Below are 6,000 nucleotides of genomic sequence, written 5' to 3'. Positions count from 1 at the left end.
TGACAGTTATTACACTGCATTCTTCGTGAGCAATTGAAATAGCAAGTGACACTTGACACAAGAAATACTCCACATGTTTGCTTCTGTTTTGCCATAATTCTTGAAGTGGTGTACACACTGTGAAATATTACGATCATTCACACTCCGTAATCGTACTTACTTACTGAAAGTTATTCGAACTAAAGGCTGTTAGAGGTCATGTATGCATTTCTTTTATTTAATGATGGACAAGGTAACCAAAATGTATTTTATAATTCATAATGAGTAGAAGATTTGGGTCAGATGGATTACACAGAGGTTGTGTGTGGACATTGTGTCTTCGGATTGTATGGGATGATGAATTGAAGTTTGCACTAGGATTTTATCTGTACTTGTTCGAGGAGATTGACTAGAGGAAAGAGTTGTTACGGAGGTGAAATGATATTGGTGATAAGGTTTATATCTATCGACGTATTGAAGAGGTATTATTGAGGTATTGAGATTGTGTGAAGTTGATGATTATTGGAGTTTTGGTGGACAAGAGGTAAGGTAACTGAAGTATTAAGATTATGTGATGCTGATGATTATTGGAGTTTTGGTGGATAAGAGGTAAAGTAAGAGTTGTTGTTGTTGTTGTGGTCTTCAGTCCTGAGACTGGTTTGATGCAGACCTCCATGCTACTCTATCCTGTGCAAGCTTCTTCATCTCCCAGTACTTACTGCAACCTACATCCTTCTGAATCTGCTTAGTGTATTCATCTCTTGGTCTCCCTCTACGATTTTTACCCTCCACGCTGCCCTCCAATGCTAAATTTGTGATCCCTTGATGCCTCAAAACATGTCCTACCAACCAATCCCTTCTTCTAGTCAAGTTGTGCCACAAACTTCTCTTCTCCCCAATCCAATTCAATACCTCCTCATTAGTTACGTGGTCTACCCACCTTATCTTCAGCATTCTTCTGTAGCACCACATTTCGAAAGCTTCTTGTCCAAACTGGTTATTGTCCATGTTTCACTTCCATACATGGCTACACTCCATACAAATACTTTCAGAAACGACTTCCTGACACTTAAATCTATACTCGATGTTAACAAATTTCTCTTCTTCAGAAACGATTTCCTTGCCATTGCCAGTCTACATTTTATATCCTCTCTACTTCGACCATCATCAGTTATTTTACTCCCAAAGTAAGAGAGGAGCATATTTTTTTGTTGGTTTATATGGAACAAGGAGGATGAAGATGGCAGACTAGAACACTCAAGTGGAAGGAAGATTGTCTACACACACACTTTGTTAAATCACTAAGCAGTATATACTTCTTTTTTTTTTTTTTTTTTGGAGAGAGGAAGCATTTGCATATCTTGGCACATTGACAGTTGTTCAGCAACCGTACATTTGATTTGGCTTGGCAAACAGTAGTCTTGACTTGATGACTATGACGTTGACTAATTATTATTGACTGTTGTACATTGCTGCCACTACTACTTGATACACATGTCGAACATCAAATCTTTGACAGAATTGCATTTACACAGTTAACACTATTCAATTACACAGTAGCGCTTAATGTGGATGAAAGATGAGTGAGTGTGTTTTGTGTGTTTTCCTTTCCTAATCCCAAATAATTGGTACAGACCTATCTCCTAAATATTATTTTACTTGTTTGTTGTGGTTTGCACTGACAATCATAAATATTATAGGTTTACTGTTATTTGTGTATTGTAATAGTTAATATGACATTTATCTGATATCATTTGTGTGTTTACTATTATTTGTATGTTTAGTGTAAGAGCATTGATAACAATTTTGTAAAGGCAATTGTGTGTGCATTCAAACTGTTGTTCGTGCTTCCACCTGTTCAACATTGATGTGTGCCACTTGGAAATGTTTAATTTCTGCTGATAAACTCTGATGAACAGTGTAATTAGTGATAGTGAATATTATGGACTGCTGTCTACACCTCTTCAACATTGCTGGGTGCCATTGATGGACTGCTTCTACTGACATAATGTCACTTGTTGGCGTCTGCATCTGTCAACATTGCTGGGTGCCACTGATGGAACTGTTTCTACTGACATAATGTCACTTGTTGGTGTCTGCACCTGTTCAACATTGCTGGGTGCCACTGATGGAACTGCTTCTACTGACATAATGTCACTTGTTGGTGTCTGCACCTGTTCAACATTACTGGGTGCCACTGATGGAACTGCTTCTACTGAAATAATGTCACTTGTTGGTGTCTGCACCTGCTCAACATTACTGGGTGCCACAAATGGAACTGATTCTACGGAAATGATGTCACTTGTTGGTGTCTCCACCTGCTCAACATTGCTGGGTGCCACTGATGGAATTGCTTCTACTGAAATAATGTCACTTGTTGGTGTCTGCACCTGTTCAACATTGCTGGGTGCCACTGATGGACTGCTTCTACTGAAATGATGTCACTTGTTGGTGTCTGCACCTGTTCAACATTGCTGGGTGCCACTGATGGAACTGCTTCTACTGAAATAATGTCACTTGTTGGTGTCTGCACCTGTTCAACATTGCTGGGTGCTACTGCTGGAACTGTCAACTACTTGTTTATTGAACTATGGAAAGCATTTTATGTGAATATTTGTACAAACTGATTTTTTTGTGTTTACTGTTTATGAAATGTTATGAGATTCTTATCTGCACCTGTTCGTCATTTCTGGTGCCATTGATTGAATAATACTTATGTAAACTATTATGTAAAATCACATGTATTAAAGCCTTTGTATTCCTTACTGTATTTTATATATTAGGTTATGGAATGGTCAGTGCAAAGCCAGAATTTATTTAGTGAAGTGATATTTACTTATTAATATTATCTTTTATTTTCTCTGTATTTTTTGGACGAATTTGGTGGTATTTTCACCACCAATGCTGGCAAAAATACCATCAAATTCTAGCCCGTGGAGGAGGGGCATATGAAAGGCGGCTACACTGAGCCACAGCGCCAGAGACTGCTCCAAAGAGTTTTATTTCGCCGCCTCCACTAGCAGTTCTTGTCGAGAAGTCGTGGTGGAGAGTGCTTATTGAGAAGCAGCAGTAGGCAGTGCTTGTTGAGATGTAGCAGTGGTGAGTCGTTGTTGAGAGGTTCCCATGGAGAGTGCTTGTTCAGATGTTGTCATATTGTTTTGATGGACTAGACCCCATTTGTTGTTGGATTAGGGATGCTGTAATGTGCTTTTCGTCAATATATATGAAGGTAAAAAAATTCCTTTTTTTTGTATTATTTCAATGTCTTGAACAATAATGCCTATTGGTTACAGGTTCAGTCAACAAAGCATCTGGCTCGTGTTCTTGTATTAGACTGTATTTCTGGTTTCTATGTGCAATTATAGTATTTCTGGTTTTTTTAAATTACTTCAGTATAAATGATGTTTAAAATATCTGGTATTATTGAGGAAGAACCGTGCCAGATGTGTACGTTGAATCACACTTCCACACACAGAACAGCTACACTTGTGTTTTGTTGTTTCGTAGGTTTTATAGTTGCTGGGGACTTAATTAATTGTGTTAACGGAAGTTTTCTCTCATTCTTTGTTGTTATTCTATGCAGTCAGATTGCGTACTATACCAGACAGGGCCAACCGTTTACGAGACTTCGTAATCGGACAGTCAGCTACTAAAAAATTAAAAATATTTGCATTAAATATTTAATTAAGCCCCCATGCAAGGGCTGGAAAGAAGTCCAACGTGCACTCGGTTTGTCTGCCGGGGGGCCTCATCCAAGATGTGGAGGGGGCCTTGCCTGCGGCTATCGAGCGTACGGGGTGCAGTCGTCTGCAAGTAGTTGCGCACGTCGGCACCAGTGATGCCTGTCGCTTGGGTTCTGAGGCGATCCTCAGTTCGTACAGGCGGCTGGCGGATTTGGTGAAGACCGCTGGCCTCGCACGCGCGGTGCAAGCAGAGCTCTCTATTTGCAGCATCGTTCTCAGAGTGGATCAGGTTCCTTTGGTTTGGAGCCGAATGGAGGATCTCAACCAGAGGCTTCGTCGATTCGGTGACGGTCTTGGCTGCAGATTTCTAGACTTGCGCTATTGGGTGAGCAATTGTAGAACGCCCCTAGATAGGTCGGGGGTGCACTACACAAAGGAAGCGGCTACTCGGGTAGCAGAGTACTTGTGGCGTGCACATAGCGGTTTTTTAGGCTAGGCAGTAGTGCGAGGTGTCCTGATGAACACTCACCAGTCAACGTGCAGGCAGGGAAATCAGGATGCGCTCAGTGTAAAGACACTTCAGCTGTCAAGATATTAGCAGTAAATTTTAAGAGTGTTCGGAATAAAGTAACTGAATTTACTGCCCTCCAGGAAGCGTGTGGCGCACAAATTATTCTCGGGACTCAGACTTGGCTGAACCCTGAGATAGGAAGTTTTGAAATATTTAGTGATGGTTGGAACGTATATCGGAAAGACAGATTAGTCACCGCAGGAGGTAGTGTCTTCATTGCAGTTGACAAAAATATTGTGTCTACTGAGGTCGAAGTAGAGTGTGATTGTGAAGTTATCTGAACACGTTTAACAGGGCTGGGAGAAATAAAGTTAATTGTTGGGTGTTATTACCGGCCACCAGGTTCCTTCGTTACAGTTCTAGAATCATTCAAAGGGAGTCTACACCCTGCATCGTAGAAGTACCCGGATCATGCTATATTAGTCGGAGGCGACTTCAACATACCTAGTATAGATTGGGATGTCTATGGATTCATTACAGGTGGTACAGACAAGCCGTCGTGTGAATTACTTTTGAACACATTATCCGAAAACTATCTTGAGCAGCTAAATCGACAGCCAACGAGTAATGGAAATATTTTGGATCTGGTAGCCACGAACAGACCAGACCTCATCGACAGTGTCAGTGTTGAGACAGGGATTAGTGATCATGATGTTGTCATTACGACTGTGGTTACGAAAGTTAAAAAGTCGGTCAAGAAGGCTAGGAGAGTATTCCTACTAGAAAGAGCAGATAAGAAGTTGTTGGTGAAGTGTTGGCAGAAGACCCAACACCGTGTTGCTAGAGGAGGCCGAAATGCACGCTTTTAAGCTCACGCTGACTGGCGTGAGGTCTGGAACAGTTAAGGGAATTAATAGTAGCAAATAAAGTACGTAGTTGATGTAATACTTAACTTTAATCCATAACTGGAGAACATCGCTCTTGACGGTACATGTTTTATAATTTCAATATTAACTGGTAATGGCGCCTTGCTAGGTCGTAGCAAATGACGTAGCTGAAGGCTATGCTAACTATCGTCTCGGCAAATGAGAGCGTATTTGTCAGTGAACCTTTCCTAGCAAAGTCGGCTGTACAACTGGGGCGAGTGCTAGGACGTCTCTCTAGACCTGCCGTGTGGCGGCGCTCGGTCTGCAATCACTGACAGTGGCGACACGCGGGTCCGACGTATACTAGCGGACCGCGGCCGATTTAATGGCTACCACCTAGCAAGTGTGGTGTCTGGCGGTGACACCACAGTTGGCATCCCACTTAGTAAATGAATCGACTCCATTTACTTCCGGTACGATGGACGTGGAAGAATTATGGGCAAATTTTAAACACATTGTAAATCACGCATTGGGCAAGTATGTGCCAAAAAAGTGGGTTACGGACGGAAAAGACCCACCGTGGTTTAACAGTGCAATTCGGAGAATGCTCAGGAAGCAAAGACAGTTGTACTCTCGGTACAAGAAAGATCGGGAAAATGAGGACAGGCAAAAGTTAGCAGAGATTCGTGTAAGCGGGTCGAAGGCTTCCATCCAGTACTCACTGATCAGTCTGGCCTAGCAACGGAAGACAGCAAAACGAAAGCTAAAATTTTAAATTAAGCATTTGAGAAATCTTTCACGCAGGAGGATCGTACGAACATACCGCCGTTCGAGTCTCGTACAGATTCCCGTATGGAGGACATAGTGATAGACGTCCCTGGGGTTGTGAAGCAGCTCAATGGGTTGAAAATAAATAAATCGCCCGGTCCTGATGAGATTCCAGTTCGGTTTTACATAAAGT

This window comes from Schistocerca piceifrons, chromosome 3, assembly GCF_021461385.2.
Source record: "Schistocerca piceifrons isolate TAMUIC-IGC-003096 chromosome 3, iqSchPice1.1, whole genome shotgun sequence".
Lineage (NCBI taxonomy): Eukaryota > Metazoa > Arthropoda > Insecta > Orthoptera > Acrididae > Schistocerca > Schistocerca piceifrons.
Note: the sequence above shows the minus strand (reverse complement) of the source record.